This window comes from Phascolarctos cinereus, unplaced genomic scaffold (genome assembly GCF_003287225.1).
Source record: "Phascolarctos cinereus isolate Bilbo 61053 unplaced genomic scaffold, phaCin_HiC Scaffold_4;HRSCAF=312, whole genome shotgun sequence".
Taxonomy (NCBI): Eukaryota; Metazoa; Chordata; class Mammalia; order Diprotodontia; family Phascolarctidae; genus Phascolarctos; species Phascolarctos cinereus.
The window spans coordinates 563,691,691-563,713,169 of NW_027555847.1; the positions used below are offsets into that span (position 1 = coordinate 563,691,691).

Consider the following 21,479-nt stretch of genomic DNA (forward strand, 5'->3'; position numbering starts at 1 on the left):
TATTAACTTTTTAATTTTATCTTCATGGAGAACAGTTTCTCCCAAAACTTTTAACTGGTTTTCTCTCAGAGAGTGGTCAGTTCTTGAAGTCTGATTAAATACTGACAAGGTTTTCTTTCTACAGATAAGTCTGGAAAAGACTTTGGACTATAAAACTATTAATTTCTTAATACTTTTAAAACAGGGAGCAGGAGGGACCTTAATGTGCTTTCACAGTTGTTACAGGGATGTTTCAAATATATAGGATCTCAGATCCATTTGTTAATATATGTTAAATATTCCACTTGTGTATCTGAGAGACAGGCATAATTCCCTGATGTACTTGTCATAGGGCGTGTGCCCTAAGATGTATAAATGATATTTGAAGTGTCAACATTTCATCGCAATTATCAAATCTTACTTCTTCCTCTTCTGCTTCCTTCCTCATATAGATGTAAAAAGAAAACACTCAGAGGATAAAAATGAAAAATAATGCCAATGGAGAGAGGAATTAGAGAACTGGCATTGAGACATATTGTTGTTGTTGAGTTGTTTTTCAATCATGTCTGACTCTTTATGCATCCATTTGGGGTTTTCTTGGCAAAGATACTGGTGGTTTGCCATTTCCTTCTCCAACTAATTTTACAGTTGAGGAAACTGAGGCAAACAGGGTTAAGTGATTTGCCCAGGGTCCATAGCTAGTAAGTGTCTGAGGCTGGATTTGAACTCAGGAAGATGAGCCTTCCTGACTCCAGACCTGGCTCTTTATACGCTATGCCACCTAGCTGTCCCATTGAGACATTTACATGCTGGAAAAGCTCTGAGGAGAGTAACCATGAAAGCTGATTACAAAGCCAAAAGGACTTTTGATATCAAACTAAGTTTCTGAGTAAGTTGATAATGAAAAATTAGTAATTCACTTAAACAAACATTTATTCTAGATGAAGAAGCTACTAAAGTGTACCTTCTTTAAAAATAATCATTTATGCATTAGATCTGAAAATTGAAAGGGAAATTAAGACAAATAATGTCTTGCCAAATAATGCAAGCGAGTTCATACAAAATAATATGCTCTATGAATTAAAGTTAAGGTTAGTAATAATGGCAATGAGATCTATATTTCATGAAACCTCTGCTACCATTTTCTGATCTCCCATTCTGCCAGAGGTGGGGAGTCAGGGCATCTAGGTCTCAAAGGTGGTGTCCAACAAGCCAAGCTGGAAAAGACTGTGGGTGCAGACTTATAATGTGCAGACTTTGGGGCTGGAGTCTGGGGATCAACTTTGCTAAATGCCCTTTATCAGAATATCTCTGTGCTTCCTAATGATAAACTTGGGGCTGCAGCTACTCATCGAACTACCTACTGAGTTGTAAACAGCTTCTGATCTGCATTGGTGGAGGGAAGACCCAAAAGGGTAAAATCACCAGTCTTTTGAAGTATGAAATCTATATGCCATATTACTTCTTCAATCCTTCAGTAGATGTGTGATTTCTTTAGTGAGGGTAGTCTCTCTACCAGGACAGATGATTCCATACCTTCTCATTTATGTGATTCTTGTCCATGTACTTCTATAAATCCTCCATAAAAGATTTACCTAATATCCTAGAAGGACTCCTAAAGTCCCTTTAATATTTTGTGGCTCCCAGGGCAGCTTGGTATAGTAGATACAAAGCCAATTTTGTAGTCAAGATTATCTGAGTTCAAGTCCTGTTTCTGGCATATATATACTTTGTGACCCTTGGTACCTCTGGCAATTCTCCAAGACTATATAAATTACAGAATTGTTGCTGGGCTGTGTTGGTAGAGGGAACTTCCTCACCAGAAGCTCCCTACCAATGAGATCACAGGTCTAGATCCATGCAATTCTTGAGATATTGCTTTCACTCTGGACCAGTGCAATACCCAAGATGTTCAGTCATCCATAGTATGTGACTGGAACATCTCTTCTTCTTCACTCACCAAAAAGCAAAAAAAAAAAAAAAAAGAATATGAGCCATTCACCAATTGATAAATGGTCAAAGGCTATGAACAGGCAGTTTTCAGATGAATATGAAAAAATGTTCTGAATCAGGGTTTCTCAAACTTTTTCCACTTGGGACCCCTTCAGCACTTCTTAAACTGTGGGTCATGCCCCAACCTACAGTGAAAGAAGGCTGCTTTAAATCACTATTGATTAGAGAAATGTAAATTAAAACAATTCTGAGGCACCACCTCACACCTATCAGATTGGCTAATATGACAGAAAAGGAAAATGACAAATGTTAGAGGGGATATGGGAAAATGGAGACACTAATGCATTGTTGATGGAGCTATGAACTAATCCAACCATTCTATAGAACAATTTGGAACTATGTCCAAAAGGCTATAAAAGTGTGCATACCCTTTGAACCAGCAATATCAGTACTAGGTCTGTAGCTCAAAGAGATTTTTTTTAAAAGGGAAAGAACTTATATGTACAAAAGTATTTATAGCAGCTCTTTTTTTGTGGTGGCAAAGAACTGGAAATTGAGGGGATGCCCATCAGTTGGGGAATGGCTGAACAAATTGTGGTATATGATTGTGATGGAATACTATTGTGCTACAAGAAATGATGAGCAGGATAATTCCAAATAATCTGGGAAGAATTATATGAACTGAAACAAAATAAAGTGAGAAGAACCACAAGAACATTATACTCAATAACAGCAATAGTGTACAACGATCACCTGTGAATGATTAACTATTTTCAGTGATTCAAAGATCCAACATAATTCTGAAAGTCTTATGATTAAAAATGCTATCCACATCCAGAGAAAGAACTGATGGAATCTAAATGCAGATCAAACCATACTTTTTAAAAAATCATTATTTTTCTTGGGTTTTTTTGGTCTGTTTTCTTCCACAACATGACTAATATGGAAATATGTTTTGCATGATTACACATGTATAACCTTCATCAAATTGCTTACCTTCTCAATGAGGAGAAAGGGAGAAAAAGAGATAATTTGGAACTCAAAATTGTTAAAAAAAAAAGTCAAATTGTTTTTTAAATGTAACTGGAAAAAATAAAATATTTAAACTTTAAAAATGTAATTGGGAAATGTTTAACAATTTTAAAAAATACAGCAGATAATATTAATTTGTGGTTTTCTAAGTCAATATGCCTCCATAGGGAACCATGTCTATTTGAGTTTGATACCACTGGAGAGGGAGGGAAGGACAGAGAGGGAGAGAAGGAGGGAGGGAGGGGGGAAGAGAGAGAGAGAGAGAGAGAGAGAGAGAGAGAGAGAGAGAAGAAAAAGAAGAAGAGGAAGAGGAAACATTAAGTTAGTTGGAACTGGGGAATTCTATCAAGTGGTAAGGCATGCAGAAGAGACTGTTCCACCAAACACAGGACTAAGCTGTGACAGAGAAGAAAGCTATTGATGAGGGTCACTGGCCCCATAGGCATCTTGTAGCAGAAGAGGTAGGCTAAACAAGTGCTCTTTTCCCAATTTCTCCTGTGCATCTTTGGATACATAGATACTAAATAATATAATCTCCTGTTTTGTTCTTCAGACATATCCAATAAGCTGAAATTTTTCCTCAACCACAAAAGGCCAGGGGTTGGCTACAGATAGACATAAATGTTAATTTACAAACATCTGTCTAAATGTTAGCAATTTTCCTAATTGGGGGCTTAAAGGTATTGTGATGAAACCAATAATTTGGTCTAAAATAAATTCCTTAAAGCTAAAGAGGAGGGAGCCACATAGACCTGAGAAGCCATTATATTTCCAACAGGCTTAAAAAGAGCTAATTACTGTAACAGGGTTTTATACTTTGCTATGAGGAATCCCAGCATGCTGATGATTTACATTGGCAACACTAGGAGAGAGGAGGGGGACTGCAGTTTCCCTTCAATAAGAAAAGTTATTTTTATTGTGTTCTTTGCCATTTCATGACCTGATATGTTTCGAGGTTAATATGCACAGGTAATAAGCCTTTTTTGTTTGTTCTTACAGATGGGTGCTTATCATATTATGTGTTTATTTTATATTAAACCAAATTATCTGTAACTTTTCTTTTATCTGCAATAACATAACATCCAAAATTTTGTAGCACACCTTGTGAAACTTGAGGAACACTAGTGTACTATGGCACACCCTCTGAGAACCACTGTACCAAAGATACAAAGACCAGACCAAACCAAACAAAACAATTCCTGCTGAAAAGGAAATGCATTCAGGATAATCTAGCTTAGCAGGAAATCATAACAAGCTCACCACAGGCTTGTTTTCCTCCAGCTGCTTGTTGCTGATTTGTGAAATGATATTGTACACAGTCTTCAGTCATCCTTCTTTGAAATGTTTTGCAAATGTTTTTTACTCTAAACTAGTGTTTCTCTTGGCCACTATGCCTCATTGCTAAGGAAGGAGATACAGTGGATGCTGGCTAAGGCAGTTCCTGGCTCTTTTTTGCTTCCTCATTATGGCAGCTGTTTAGAATCAGTTAAACTTTTCTAAGAAATGATGATAAGCCAATAACTTTACCTTGGTCCATTTACAGCTTTCCAGAGTCAGCAGTTGTTTCCATGCATCAGTTAGGAGTGCTGTAAGAACATTTAATATTCTCCTCCTGTTTCTCCTTTCTTCTAATTTGGTATTGATTTTGACATCTGCATGATCTAACTACATAGAGATATCTGATGCTGAAATGATTCCTATGTTAGTAAATGGAAATTTTCTGTCTACTAAGAGTCAGTTTCATTTTTTGTTGCAATATGCAGTGCTCACCACCTCTTGTAGAACCTGCCACAGCTGGTCCTTTATGTCACCTCAATACCAAGAGGAGTTATTAGAGAAGGGCTTCTGTGAATGATAAATTACATAAAAAGAAAAAAATGTCATATGCCTTATGAACATTCTGGAATTTAAGACACTGTTTGGATTGCCAAGTTGTAGCACACTATTACTACACGATGGTGATGTATCCAAGTTGCAAGTGCATCTTTTTGGGAAGTATTAACACGTTTCTTTTGAAAGCTAAAAATGCAGTTAAGGTTATAAAGTAACAGGAGAGTCAATTCCCTGATCTTGGAAAACAAAATTGATAAATCCCTTTCTTATAGAAGCAGAGAAAAGTACATTTTCAACTGATAGGGAAATGTATGTATGATGGTATGCCTTTCCTGAGAGTCACTGAGTGGCTTAGCCTCTTCTAGCTTGATAGCTGGTAGCTCATTGACTCTGACACTATATACCCCACAAAGTAGCACATTCTGTTTGCCTTTCCCACCTTGGTCACCTTCTTCTGCTCCTTTTCTAAGACCACCAATACAACAGGTGTACAGAGACTTCATCACATGAAGTGTTTGCTTCTCCCTTTCCCCCATTTTGTCTTTTTTTTTAAATTATGAAGTTAGATGACTACACAAAGCATTCTCCACGCTCCCCAAACAAAAATGACCACTAAATAACCTAAGTGTTATGGTGCCTCAGTCTTCTTTGGATGGTATTCTTTGGAAATGGAGAAGAGGGAGCCTCACAGACACCTTCTCAGATACAAACTTAATTAGATGAATTTAGCACCAAAAGTAATCCTAATTTGTCCTCTTAAGTGATATAGTTAACCCTCACTAGACTTCTGATCCGTTCTCACTGCTCGCAGTGAAAAACATCTCCAAAGGAATGTCCCATGAGTGTTCTCTGGCCTTCTAGTATCATACAAACAAGGCATACCTGCCTAAGAACAGAACCAAAGAGGCAGATGCCAAATAAGGGGCACAGACTCACAGATCACATAAGAAAAAACTGGATTGCTAGAGTACTGGAGAGAAAGGTTTCCTTGAGAGCAACAGCATTGCATGACTGTTCATCAACAAATTTGCTTGGCTTCTCTATTAATGTAACTTGCTCAGTCAATCACATGATGGGCATTTTGTAGGTAGGGGTAGGGAGGCTGGCAATTAGTGCCTTTACTTTGCACCAAGCCTGGCGCTAAGTGCTATCAGTGCGAATACAAGCAAAAAGAAAGACAATGCCTGCCCTCAAGGTCCTTATATTGTAATTCGGGAAGACAATACATTAAAGGAAGTTGTTATACTTGTTCCTGGGTAGAGGACCAATGACATCACCAGGGAGTGTTCTTGACTTTCCTATGAATTAGATTTAAGTGAGGCAGTTACACAAAGTCATCAGTCTCACCTCCTCTTCCCGTCATCAAAGTCCAGTGTCAGGGCAAAAGTCAAGACCACTGGTGGTGGCCCAGGAAGCAATGTTTGACCTTGGTGTCTTCAAGCACTCTATAGCACCTACTTCAGCCACCTTCATGGAACAAATTGTTCTGGCTATTTCCCTGGGGTAAGTCTTCACATTCTTGGGGTAGACAACCCCTAACTCACTGACAGGTTTTAGGCCTGTCAGTTACTTTCAAGCAGAAGAAGTAGAGGAGGTTCCCAGACTGAACATTGTGGCAAAGTCAGAAGAGTTAGAAACACAACCAGGAAAGGGGAATAATAAATCACGACTGACCTATTCCTGTTTCCAAAATGGAGGGTCCTGGAAGGAACTCACCAGTGGAAGAAGGGGGTCAGGTGGGATGTTCTAGAGTGAGAAGATGCCAGGCATGGAGGGCAATTTCTGAGTGAGAAGGCCCTAGGCATTAAGGGAAGTTCTAAGGTGAGAATTCATGTTAGTGAAGTCTGGAGAGTCAGAAGCACAGCTAGGAGGGGAATTTTGTTCTTTTTTGCATACCCTTCCAATTAACAACCTCAAAAGAGACAAGTATGTGCCCAGCCTAGAGTAATTAAAGCTGACTACACAAGATTAAACAGATTGGAACAAAACACAAAGTAGAAACCTAATGAAATAACACCAGAAACTTAAAGTTCTCAATCATCTGCCCCACCTCCAGCCCATCTGGTGCATCGAGTGCCTCCAATGCAAACAACCTCATAGGCCTATATTTCTGGGTCTGGTTGTGGGAACTCCTGTGTGGTTCCTAGTCCATGGCAGTAATTTAGTGCCGTATGCACTGTCCTCCCCTCCACCACCACCCCCATCTCTTCAAGAGGTGGAAAACATTGACTAGCCAAGGAAAGGAAAGGGAATCTAACTAAAAAGTATATGGGGGGGGAAGCAGGGCGGAGAAGATACAGCAGAATTAAGCTGGCCAGAGGAGAAGTGGCTTCTGTGACTGAGACCCTAAAAGGTACTAAAAACTTATCTAGGGTCAGTTAAATCCCCATGGAATTTACTCTAGGAAAGGACTCAGCTTTAGGCTTCCACATTCTCCAACTCAAAGAGATTAAGGATGCTTAACCTCAAGGATCTATGCTGGAGAAAAGGAAATCAGCTCCACAGCAGTAGAGGGCAACTGGGCCAACTAGGAATACAAGAAGAAGATTTAAGGCAAAAAGTACAAGAAAGCTAGCTAGAGCAGATAAATAAAGAACAGAAATAGAAGGAAATGATAATTCAAAAGGTCACTGAACAAATATATCATGAAAAAAAATGAATAAAGAATTTGTAATGAAAAAGAATTTTATGAGCTCACCAGAGATCATTGAATAACAACAAGAAACTCCAGAATAGTTCAAAAGAGAAATGAATTAAAAAAATATTAGGAGGGAATTATTTCAGAAATCAAAGCATAAAAAGGAGAAATAGTAAAGACAAGTAAGAGAATAAATAACTTAAAAGACATGATAAATAATTACTCCAAAGTAACAAAGTCTTTGAAAAAGTGACTGGCAGATTTGGAACTTTGAAAACACAGAAGCGGAAAAAATATAACAGAAGAAAAGCAAAAGTCAACTTTAGTAGAATATGTGAGGTTCGACCAGTATGGCAAGAAATTTAATTATGCTAAAAAAAATTATTTTGATTCAGAGATCCCACTCCTGGGCATATGACCCTAGTAGGTCAATGACAGAAAGAAAAACAATCCTATATATATCAATATATTAATAGCAGCAATTTTGTGGTTGAAAAGAACTGAAAATATTGTGGAGTGTCCAAATAAATTGAAGTACATGAATATAATGAAATAGTATTATATCACTAAAAATGACAAACGTGAAAAATTTGGAGAAATACATACAAACTGATGTATAAGAAAAGATGTATACAAACTGATGACAAGTAGGTGGATAGAATCAGAAAAACAATAAACAAAAAGAACTACAACAATGAAAATGGAAAGATGTTATGTAATGGGATGCTGTTAATGACCATGCGTGCTCCTGGAAAACAGATGGGAAATTACACCTCTCTTCTTTCATTGGATATGCAACATTACTCACCTAGTGATGGTTAATGTGCTGGTTAGTTTTGCTGAACTTTTGTTTTTAATCTTTGTTATAAGGATAGGTTTCCTGGGCAAAGAAAGGGTAGGGAATATTTAAAAATGGAGGTATGTAAAAACAAAAGGCATCAAGAAACATTTTAAAAGCAAAATAAAAGTGACTTGTACAGTTGTGGGGCCTTTAAGACAAGAGTCGGGAAAGCAGAGGTTAATGGATGGTAGAGGATTGGAGAAGTAGCTAGGGATGTTTGTGGTAGGGAGTGGTAGCAGGGAGAAAGGGTTCTCATCTCAATGACAGTAAGTTTCACTTTGTTTTCAGTTTGTTGTTGCCACAAGTGGAGCTATTAATATTTTCCTAGTCATGTCTCATTAACCTATCCTCGGGGATATAACCAGTAGTGGGATAACCAAGTCAAAGGATATAGTTGTTTTGTTAGTCTTTCAGAGGCAAATTGATTTGCCTATAGACTCCTGCACCTGTACAGCTCTTACTTATCCTCTGAAGTGCACATGCATATTACGCTTTCTCTGTTCCAGTATATCTTTGTCCTTTTGGGATGGGTATAGCTTTCATTTCTTGTTTACATTCCTGTTGTTTGTCTTCTGCCATGGCAACTGCCTATGCTATTTTAGACTTCTGGGTTTGGTTCATGTTTTACCATAGACCAGCAATCTGTTGTCTGTAGGTCTGTGAAAAGGAGATTTCTACCTTGGATGATGATGATGATGATGATAAAGCTAGCATTTATAAAGCATGTTAAGGTTTACAAAGTTTTACCTATATCATCTCATTTGATCCTTACAACAACCCTGTAATTGTTCCCGTTTTTGCAAATGAGGAAACTTAGACAGGGAGGTTAAGTGACTTGTCCAGAGTCACATAGCTAGTAAGTGTCTGAGGCTGGATTTGAACTTGGGTCTTTCTAATACCAACTCCAGCACCCTATCCACTCACTCTTAACTTAATGTCATAGACAATAATGAAAGTTAAATTAATTATTTGTAACACTACAAATCATGTTCTGATCCTAATTCATATCCATCATACATTTTAAAGTAGATGCAATATATATATATATATATATATACATATATATACACATATGTTATACTGATGAATTTTACTTTGAATTATTGTATGTGCATATTCTTTTGTATTAAAAAGTCCACATTTGTAATACTTATAGTTTATTCATCATATTATGATCCCTTCTTTTTCTTAATCATTCCCTGATCGTCAGGCATCTATATAGCAAATTTTTTTAAGAGTTGAAAGGAACCTAAGTAACCATTTAGTCCAATTCATTTTTTTTGTCCAGACCTTTGATTTCATAGTTCTAAGGAGTTTCTCATGAGGTATTTCCTCAATCAATTACTGAACAGTACATTTCCTCTAATTTGTATTTTTAGAGAATTACCTGGGGCATTGAAAGATTAAGTGACTTGAGAAGGTAATATGGTTTAGTGTTAAGAATATTGATAAAAGTCTGAAAATGGGTGTTCAAATCCCATCTCTTTATGTTAACTACCTTCGTGATCTTGGACAAGTCAGTTGACTTCTGGGTTTCATTTCTTCATCTGTAAATTGACTAGGTCACCTCTAGGTCCCTTTCAGCTTTCAAGTGATGATCCTGTGGCTTGCTCGGGGTCAAACAGCCAGTATGTGATAGAAGCAATTCCTGAGCCCAGGTCTTCCTTGACTCAAAGGCCAGCTTCCTATCCACTAAACCATGTTGCACCTCAGCACTTTACATTTTATGAAGAGCTTTCTTTTCCATGATCCTTTCAAGTGGGTAGTAAAAGTATCATTAGCTCCATTTTACAAATGAAAATATTGAGGTCTACAGAGGTCAAGTAGATTCCTCAACATCACCTAACTAATAAAATGATAGGGCAGAACTCCAGGAATTATAGAAACTCAGAATTTGAAGGGTTTTCAGAGCCATTTAATCCAATCTGCACTTGAACCAAAATCTCCTCTATGACATTCTTGACAATTGGGTCTCCAGAATTTGCTTGAAGGGCTCCAGGAATGGAGAAATACACTGTCTCCCAAAACAGCCCATTCTACTTTTGGACAGGTCTAAATGCAAATGACTATTTTAAGCCTACTTGATAATGATGGCAATACTACCCAAATTAATTTACAACTTAATGAAACTCCAATAAAAATACCAATGGGATATTTTGTAGAATTAGATGAAGTGACAACATACATATTAATGTATATGTATGTCTGTGTGTATATGTGTGTATATCTGTGTGTAGGGGCAGCTAGGTGGCATGGTGGATAGAGCACTGGTGCTGGAGGCAGGAGCTCTTGAGTTCAAATCTGGCCTTAGACACGTAACACTCACTAGCTGTGTGACTGGGCAAATTTCTTAACCCTGATTGCCTCACCAAAAAGGAAAAAAAAAAGAATTTCTGTGTACATGTGTGTATGTGTACAAATACTTGAGGGGAAGAAGAGGGCCTTTGCTGAAAAGGATGCATATCCTTCAGAGTTTCCATGCAGAGCTATCAAAGATCCTGAGCCTTAGGACTCCACACATACCAGAAGGCCCATTCTTCCAAGGACAAGTAGTTCTTTCTCCATCCCATGCCTTGCAAAGTCCCACCTTCTGCTTCCCTATCCCTGCAATTCAGAGTTGCTGCTTGATTTCATGTATATGAATTTTTCCCCTGGTACCTTTTCCCATCCTTTCATCTCTGGCCATTTTTGTACTTCTGTACCCCTCCATAGTCCACATCCTCCTCTGCCTCTGATTCCAATCTGCTCTCTGGAATTGCCTCGTGATTGCTGATGAGCTCCCCTTCATGTCAGATGCTTCATCTCACATCTATTTAAATTCATGGAAATTTGGCTCCTTCTTGAGGATACTGAATCCCTGGCCACATTCTCTAGTACTTGGTGCTGTTTCTCTCCTATTCTCCCACCACCACACTAAACCAGATGAAAAAGTAGGTATACTTCTTGCTCCTTGCTGCTGCTTCCAATTCCACTGTTAATTAGCTTAATCCTCTCTTAATTATGTTATTCTCTGCAGCTGATGTTAGTACATAAGCTGTAATTATCTTGAGCCTTAAAAAAAAATCTTCACTTGACCCTGCTATTGCAGACAACAAGCTTTTTGCTGGCCAAAATGCTATACAAAAGCAATGGGTTTTGCAGTTGACAGATGCAAATATTAAAGCCAGGTATGTGGGTTAGGAAGGTGGAGAGCAATGACTTTACCTCTTCAGTTAACCTTTTGCTACCTAAGTGTAAGGGTAAGTATAGGTTTGGTAAATAAATCAAATTATCCCACCCTATTTAAAATGTGTCAAGAAGCTAAGCCTTAATAGCTAAACTAGGTGAGAATTAATCATAGGCTTAAGAGTAGGAGAAAAAGTCCTAATTAGCCAGAGTAACCTTGCACAGAACGTCTATTTGGTTTGGCTGAAGATAGTTGGTCGTGTTCTGTGATTAGTTTATAAAACGGCAAGTCACTCAGGTCCCAAGAGGTTGGTGAAACTGGCAAAGTTGAGGAGAGACTATTCCAGCTAAACCCTTGATTCAGAAGAATGGCTTGGCCTTCTCCCTGCCCCCTTGGACAAAGGAAAGCCTTGTAAGTTTTAAAGGGTCCAGAGAATTTTTAACTTACCATCTTCTTCTTGGCATCTTAGCAGTCTCCGGAACAGCTGACTACAGGTGCATCAGGTGCCAAGGAGGGACTGGACATTTAAGCTTCAATAAGTAGCCCAGCAGAAAAAAGCTATACTGTACCTGAAGGGTATTAAAGTCTTAAGGACTACTGCTGATAAAACAAGATATGTGTCAAGTACTTAGCACAGTGCCTGGCACATGTAGGTATCATATAAATGCTAGCTATTATTATTATTGTTTTCATTTTTACTGTGGGATACTAATTGAGTCTGACTAATTGCTATCAATGGACAATCATGGAGGGAAGGCACACTGCTGGGGGCTTGTGAGATATATGTTTTTAGTTGTTCAGTCATTTCAGTCGTGTCTGACTATTCATGACCCCATTTGGGGATTTTCTTGACAAGGATACTAGAGTGGTTTGCCATTTCCTTCTCCAACTCACTTTACAGATGAGGAAACTGAGGCAAACAAGGCTAAGTGACTTGCCCAGGGTCATATAGCTAGTAAAATATCTGAGGCCAGATTTGTAAACAGGTCTTCCTGACTCCAGGCCTGGAGCTTTATCCACTTTGCCTCCTAGCTGCCACTGAGAAATGATATAGAATTAGACAATCGCCTCCCTAGCCCCTTAGGGTTAACCCTAGAGCCCTGAGGGGAGTGTAGTAACCACCCCATGTAGTCCCAGCCTGATAGTGGGAGTGAGGATTGGGAAAAACTGAGTCCAAAGCCTACATAAGCTTAATCAATTTTGTTGAATTTGTCAAATTCACGTGCATATTAAACCACAAGGGATCTTGGGAATTTCTAATCATAAGCTAATTTTTTTTACTGGAATAGAGGGCTAAAATCTCTATCCATACGTAGAGATTAAAAAAAAAACAACTTCATCTCAATCTGGGGAAATTCTGCCCAATTTTTGTTAGCTAAGGTTCTAACCACTTAACAGTCTTACCAACTGGAGCTGAAGACAGCTAGCAGGTAGCTCTGAAGATATACCGTGATATCTTCAGAGACTAGTGGTACAATGACTGGCAGAGACTACCATGCCGAGCAGCTATCATAAGACCAGTAGAGCAATGCCTAGAAGATACTGTCCTCCCAGAAGTAATCAGCAGTCAGCACAATATCAGTAGGGACAGCACATCAGAACAGCACATGTCACTAAGATGCAACACCTAGTTAGAAATTACAGTAGTGAGACAGCTTCAGGATAGCATCACCAGAAGACACTGATGGACATCAATGGTCCTACAATGTGGGAGGTAAGAGTTATACCTACACATGTATGCCCTGGCTACATGTGTTCTCTATATGTATGCCCTTCATGCAGAATCCCTATACATGCATCTCTCCCTCAAATGAAAGTATATTTGTAGGGGAGTGTGCCCCAGATGTATAAGGAAGGACATTCTACTGTGATTTTTCTCATTATGCTATTTTATTAAATGCCTTTGCTTTGAACTAATTGTGTTCCTTGAATAGATAAAAAATAAACACACCAGTGAAGACTCTTGAACTATTGATTTTGAGTGGATGTACACCCAAAGAATACTTTGAATCTGGAGCAGCTTATTATAGAGGCCTCATATCTGAGAAAAGAGTGTCCAAGATACTATACTACCTTCTCCCCTTCAAACTACTAAGGTTATTTATACTTATTATTTCCTCCATCTCCTCAATTCCTACTTCTCAAATCTCTTGCAATTTGACTTTTGACCCCACCACTCATCTGGAATGGTTGTGTCCTAGCTAGACAATGACCTCCATACTATTAAATCCATTGCCCTTTTCCAAGTTTCATTCTCTTGGAGTTTTCTGAAGTATTTGATGCTGCTGATTGCTTTCTCTTCTTGTCTACCCTTTCCTTCTATAGCTTCTGCCATTCTGCTTCTTTTGTTGTTGTTGTTGTTCTTACTATCTTTCTGGCCCTTTTATTCATTCTCCTTTGCTAGGTCATCATTCTCCTGTCTCCCACTAAGTTTGGATGTCTCCTAGTGCTCTCCCCTTGGCCTTTTCCTTCTCTACACTCTCTTCCTTAAGCAATGGTCTTGATAGAAATGAGATAACTTCTAAGTGTATATACCAACTAAAGCTGAAATGCAACAAAGTATGGATCAATTCTCTGCTGCTTGTGCTGATTTTGGCCTAACAATTAACACCAAGAAAACATTGGTGCTCCACCAACCACCACCATACCATCCATACGTGGAACCATCTGTTACAGCAAATGGAGAAGTTTTGAATGCTGTGGATAAGTTCACTTACCTTGGTGTAGTGTACTTTCCAGGGATGTACACATTGATAATGAGGTTGACTCATGCATTGCCAGAGCTAGCTCAGTGTCTGGGAGACTCTGAAGGAAAATATGGGGGAGAAGAGGTATTAGACTGACTACCAAACTGAAGGTTTACAGAACTGTTGTGCTGACCTCATTGTTGTATGCCTGTGAAACCTGAATAGTAAACTAGCGCCATGCCAGAGAATTGAATCACTTCCATTTGAATTGTCTTAGGAAGATTCTGAAGATCACTTGGCAGGATAAGATACCAGACACTGAGGTCGTTTCTTGAACTAAACTGTCAAACATTCAAACTCTGCTTCAGAGAGCACAATTTCAATGGGCTGGCCACACTGTTTGAATACAAAACATATGTTTGCCAAAAAGACTATTTTATGGAGAACTCACACAGGGTGAGCATTCATATGGAGGTCAGAAGAAGCGTACAAGGACACTCTCAAGATCTCTCTTAAGAACTTTGGAATTGATTGTGTGACATGGGAGACACTGGCACAGGACCACTCACATGGCATGCCCACATCAGAGAGGGTGCTGTGCTCTATGAGCAAAGCAGAATTGAAATAACTCATGAGAAATGCAAGATATGCAAACTTAGAGAATCCACCCCAAAGGTTCACACAGACTATTTGTGCCTGACCTGTGGCAGAACATTCTGAGCTCGTATTGGTCTGATCAGTCAGTCAGACACAGTAAAACTTGACTCTAGCATAGCGATGTCGTTTTGGTCCTCTTCGGAAGCAAAGGACAACAACTAACTAACCAACCCCAATCTCTCTTGAACTTTAGCTCCACAATACCTAGGCATCTCCACTGTGTGTTCTCAGGGCATCATAAATTCCACATGTCCAAAATGGAACTTCTTAAATTTTCCCCAAACCTCTTGTGTCCTCTAAATTTACCTAACTATGTTAATTAGCATCACCATCCTTCCAGTCACCCAGGTTTGCAGCCCTACAGTTATCTTTGATTTTTCCTGTCCATCAACCACTACACACAAACAGTTGTCAAGTCTTATTGATCCTAACTCCATATCTTTCCAATCTATCACCTCTCCAAGCATGCAGTTTTTACAGTAGTTCTGGTCCTTGTTATCCTTTGCCCATACTATTGTAATATGTTCCAAAGTGCTTTTCCTCCTTCCAGTTTCCAGCTCTCCAAAATCTTCCACTGAGCTGCCAAGCAGGTATTCCCCAAACAGAGATCTGACCATGTCACCCACTCTCCACACACATTCGACAATCTTTAATGACTCTATTCTCTCCAAGATAAAGATATAGACTCATCAGCCTGGCATAACCCAGAATCTGGCTCCCACCTAACTTTTAAGTCTTATTTTAAATTACTCCCTTTTACACATTCTCCATTAAGTCATACTGACCTACCAATACTCAACATCCCATCTTCGGCCCCTGTGATTTTGCACAGGTCATCACCCATATCTAGAGTACACTACATGTTCACTTTGACCCTTTGGAGTCTTTAGATTCTCTTAAAGGAGAGCTCAAATGCTACATCCTGTTTTCCACAGTTAGCAAACTGTCTCTTAAAATTCTTTGTATTTCTTGTTTAAATGTATTCCCTCAGTGAAATGTAAACATCTTGAGGATAATTTTATTTAATTTTTATTAATTTTATAAAGTAATTTAAGTTATATTAATTTATAAACAAATAAACTTCTTGGGGGCAGAGCCAAAATGGCCTAGTGAAAGCAGAGACTTGCTTGAGCTCTCCCCCAAACCCCTCCAAATGCTTATAAAAAATGGCTCTAAACCAATTCTGAAGCAGCAGAACCCACAAAAAGACAGAGTGAAACAAATTTCCAGCCCAAGACAACCTGGATGGTTGACCAGAAAGGTATATCACGCCAGGCTATTAGAAGAGCACAGTTTGGCTTGAGAGTGCAGGCCACAGCGAACCTGGAGCAGGCCTCAGAGGACTGAATCATGGGCAGCTGTGTCAGCTTCAAGACTTCTGAACCCAGCAACATCAAAGACAACTTAGAAGGTCAGTGGGAAAAGTCTGTTTCTGCTGTGAGAGCAGAGCTAGGTCTCAGAGCCAGTTCCCAAGCACAGAGAGCTGAGCCCTGGGGCAGTGGCTGCCTCCTGAGCTTTCTGCCCACAGACTGAGGGGGAATTGAGTGGCTCATCAGAGGGGGATTGCAGGGATCTCTTTGCCAGTGCTGAGGCAGGAATCTCTTGCTTTGCCTGTGCTTGGATCTGGGTCACAGTTCTGGGTGTGGTCCTAGAGCGAGGAGGAGCAGTGGCATGGTGGAGCTTGTAGTGGCTGTGGAGAGGAAATCTTCCTCAAAGTTCTAAGACAGAAAAGAGAGCTTGTGGTCACTTATAGACCAAAGCACAGGCCAGGAAAGGAGTAAACACCTTGCCCTTTATCATACCACCTTGGAAGAACTGAAAATTTACAGGTCCCAAGAAGTATCTCTAAAAACAGCTGTACAAACCCCCGAAGCTTGAGACAGTATATTCTCCACATTGGAAGCAGACCTCTACCTTAACAAAGAGTTTATAACTCAAGTAATTGGCTGGGATCATGAGCAAACCTTGCAAGAAGTGTCAGACCATAGAATCTTTTTTTGGTAACAAGGAAGATCAAAACATACAACCAGAAGAAGACAACAAAGTCAAAGCTCCTACATCCAAAGCCTCCAAGAAAATTATGAATCAGTCCCTGGCCTTGGAAGAGCTCAGAATGGATTTTGAGAAGCAAATAAGAGAAGTAGAGGAAAAACTGGGAAGAGAAATGAGAGTGATGCAGGAAAACCATGAAAAACAAGTCAACAGCTTGCTAAAGGAGAACCAAAAAAATACTGAAGAAAATAACACCTTACAAAATAGCCTAACCCAAATGGCAAAAGAGGCCCAAAAACCCAATGAGGAGAAGAATGCCCTAAAAAGAAAAATTGGCCAAATGGAAAAGGAAGTCCAAAAGATTACTGAAGAAAATACTTCCTTAAAAATTAGAATAGAGCAACTGTAAGCTAGTGACTATGAGAAATCAAGACACTGTAAAACAAATCCAAAAGAATGAAAAATAGAAGCCAATATGAAATATCTCATTGGAAAAACAGCTGACCTGGAAAATAGATCCAGGAAAGAGAATTTTAAAATTATTGGACTGTCTGAAAGCCATGACCAAAAAAAGAGCCTAGACATCATCTTTCAAGAAATTATCAAGGAAAACTGCCCTGATATAGTAGAACCAGAGGGCAAAATAGAAATTGAAAGAATCCACCGATCTCCTCCTGAAAGAGATCCCCAAAGGAAAACTCCTAGTAATATTGTAGCCAAATTCCAGAGTTCCCAGGTCAAGGAGAAAATATTACAAGCTGCCAAAAAGAAACAATTCAAGCACTGTGGAAACACAATCAGGATAACACATTAAAGGACCACAGGGCATGGAATATAATATTCCGGAGGGCAAAGGAGATAGGATTACAACCAAGAATCACCTACCCAGCAAACTGAGTATAATCCTTCAGGGGAAAAAATGGTCATTCAGTGAAATAGAGGACATTCAAGCATCCTTGATGAAAAGACTAGAGCTGAATGGAAAATTTGCCTTTCAAATACAAGACTCAAGTGGAACATGAAGAGGTAAACAGGAAAAGAAATCATAAGAGACTTATTAAGGTTGAACTATTTACATTCCTGCATGGAAGGATGATGTTTATAACTCATGATTCCTTTGTCAGTATTAGGGTAGTTGGAGGGGGGGAAATTATATGTATGTATGTATGTAGATAGATAGATAGATAGATAGATAGATAGATAGATAGAGGGCACAGGGTGAGTTGAAGATTAAGGGGTCATATCTGGAGAATAAAATTAAGGGATGAGAGAGGATTATACTAGGAGAAGAAGAAAGGAAGAGGTAGAACAGGGTAAATTATCTCACACACACAAAAAAGAAAAGGCTCTTACAGTGGAGGGGGAAGGTGAGAGGGAATGAGTGAATCTTATTCTCATAGGATTTAGCTTAAGGAGTGAATAGCATACACACTCAATAGGGTATGGAAATCTGTCTTACCCTACAGGAAAATAGGGGGAGAAGGGGACAAGAGAGCAGGGAAATGATAGAGAGGAGGCAGATTGGGAAATGGGGTAATCAGAAGCAAACACTTCTGAGGAGGGACAGAGTCAAAAGGAAGAATAGAATAAATGAGGAGGGTGGGATAGGATTAAGGGAAATGTAGTTTTTCACAACATGACTACTATGGAAGTGTTTTGCATAATTGCACATGTATAACCTATATTGAGTTACTTGCCTTTTCAGTGAGGGTGGGTGGAGAGGGAGGAAGGGAGAAAATTTGGAACTCAAAGTTTTAAAAACACATGTTTAAAAAAAATGTTTTCACATGCAACTGGGAAATAAGAAATACAGGAAATTGGGTACATACATCTATCCTGCCCTAAAGGAAAATAGAAGTGGAAGGGGATAAGAGAAGAGGGGGAGAGATAAAAGGGAGAGCAGACTAGGGGAAGGGATATTCAGAATGCATGCCATCTTGGGGTGGGGAGAGGAGCAAGTTGGGGTGAAAATTTGGAACTCAATCTTGTAGAAGTGAATGTTGAAAACTAAAAATAAATTCAAAAAAAACCAAAAAAGCAAATTTCTTAATTTTAAATAAAAATATTTAATTTTTTATCTTTGTTTTGGCAACCCTCAGCACAATATCTTACATGCAATTGTTGTTATTTGGATGTGTCCAACTTTATGTGACCCTATGGACAAAGTCCATGAGGTTTTCTTGGCAAATTTTACTGAGGTGGTTTGCCATTTCCTTCTTCAGTGTGTCCCTTTTTTTTTTTTTTTGGCAATTGGGGTTAAGTGACTTGCTGGGGGGTCATACAGCTAGTAAGTGTCAAGTATTTGGTCTGAGGCCGGATTTGAACTCAGGTCCTCCTGACTTCAGGGATGGTGCTCTATCCACTGTGCCACCTAGCTGCCCCTGTGTGTCCCATTTTACAAATGAGGAACTGAGGCAAATAGAGATTAAGTGACTTGCCCAGGGTCACATAGCTAGTAAGTATCTGAGGTTGATTTGAACTCAGATCTTCCTGACTCCAGGCCTAGTACTCTATCCACTGCATCACCTAGCTGCCTTTTACACATAATACTTGACATAAATATTTAATGAATATTTGTTGAATTCATGTGAATCAAAAGGTGGCTTTTTTGTTTATCTTTATCATGGTCAAGTTTCTTGGGAGGTGATGTCCCTTTGTAACCTTTGCATGCATTATAAAACCAACTCCTCTATTAGTCCAATGAGCAACTATAAATCATTGTTCTATTTTAACTGCAACTTACTTTTTGCTTCTGGATTAATTTAAAGCAAGAATGGCATTTTTGGAATAATACAATTCCTCCAGCAATAACTCAACTCTTGGGTAATTAGAGAGGAATCTCACATTTAGACAACCAATAGTTAATTTAGCTATTATTTAATCATTAATTTAATGTTTAAAGGCAATCTAAAAATTCTGATTCTTATCACACACACCCCCAGCCCCCTTTTCTACTACTCTGCCACCTTCACTGCAGGAGAGACTCACAATGACCTAAGGACTATTTACTGGAGGTGAGCCTGTTCATAATTAACCAGGCCATTCCTTCTTACAATAAAAACATTCTGTACCTGAAGACTCTCAAGGATGGGGAATCAGAACTTTATTTCTGATGTAATAATTTTTGAGAGTCCAAGGTCATCTTCCTACCATTATGAGCATCAGAGTACAGTAGAGAAGAAATTATTAGACACCAAATAGATGAATTTGGTTATAGCAAAATAATGATCTTGTGCACAAAGAAAGCAATGCATCCAGAATAAAAGGGAAAGAAACAGATTGGGGGGAAAAAACCTTTGCTATGAGCATCTGTAATAAAAGTTTTAACATCAAATATCTATAAGGAATTGACACAATTTTCTATGTTGTAATTTCTCAGTAGATAGGTGGTCAAAGCATGCAAATTGATAGTTTTGAAAAGCAACACAAATTATCAATAAATACTTGCAAAATTATTTGAATTCTCTGATAATTAGAGAAATATAAATTAAAACAACTCTTAGGTGCTACCTTCCACCTACTAATTTGGAAAAGATAGGTAAAAACTATAAAATTCAGTGCTAGTTGGGTTGTGGAGAAACATTAATAAGTGACCCTGGATTATATTGTGATGGGATTGTGAATTGATGCAACCTTTTTGAAAAACATTAGGACATTATATAGAGAGAACCACAAACTTGTTCATACCCGGTGACCCAGTGATTCCATTATTAAAACTACACCCCAAATATATTATTGAAAAGTCTTTTTTAACATTTTTTTTTCTTTTTAGGTAAGTGGAGTTAAGTGACTTGCCCAGGGTCACACAGCTAGTAAGTGTCAAGTGTTTGGTCTGAGGCCAGATTTGAACTCAGGTCCTCCTGACTTCAGGGCTGGTGCCTTATCCACTGCACCACCTCGCTGCCCCGAAAAGTATTTTTTTTTAATCTACTTGTACAAAAATGTTCTGACAAGCATTATTCTTTTTTTTTTTTTGGTGAGGCAGTTGGGGTTAAGTGACTTGCCCAGGGTCACACAGCTAGTTCAGTGGCAAGTGTCTGGTCTGTGCCACCTAGCTGCCCCAAGCATTATTCTTAATAACACAAAAAACTAAACAAAACCTATGTATCCATTGATTGGAGACTAGTTAAACAAACTCTGGTATCTGCATGTGTTATTATGTTATAGAAGATGGACAAATATGAAGAATACAAAGAAATACAGGGAAATCAAAATATTAATAATCATACTGATGACAATTACATAGACAAAATCTAAAAAATGTATAGAAGACAAAATTCAGAAAATGACATGGAAACAAGCCAATCTGGTTATCATCTTGTTAATGTGAGGGTACTGTGCCTTGATTTTTGGCATAATAAGAATACATCAATAAAACATTTTAAAATAAGTTAATATGCTTATTTAAGAATAAATTATATATAACAAAAGATCACAGTTTCATTGAGACCTTTTAAAATTCTTGTTTGTATTTGTGCATATATTTATATTTGTAATTGGTTATTCAGTTTATGGGCATCTGGGTAGCAGTGTGGATAGAACGCAGGGCCTGAAGTCTGAAAGATTCATCTTTCTGAGTTCAAGTCTGGCCTCAGACATTTACTAGCTGTGTGATCCCGGGCAAGTCACTTAACCCAGTTTGCTTCAGTTTCCTCATCTGTAAAATAAGCTGGACAAGGAAATGACAAACCACTCCAGTAT

The 21,479-nt window shown here is 38.6% G+C and overlaps 1 protein-coding gene across 3 annotated transcripts in view; it reads right to left on the bottom strand.

Annotated features, from left to right (window-relative positions):
* LOC110192005 (N-acetyllactosaminide beta-1,6-N-acetylglucosaminyl-transferase-like) overlaps positions 1-21,479 on the bottom strand; it is a 278,024-nt gene that overhangs the window by 20,692 nt on the left and 235,853 nt on the right. For all 3 annotated transcript variants that reach the window (XR_013486267.1, XR_013486268.1, XR_013486266.1), the window contains exon 3: positions 14,160-14,247. The gene's annotated coding sequence lies outside the window, so the exon portion shown is untranslated. The remainder of the gene's footprint in view (positions 1-14,159; positions 14,248-21,479) is intronic.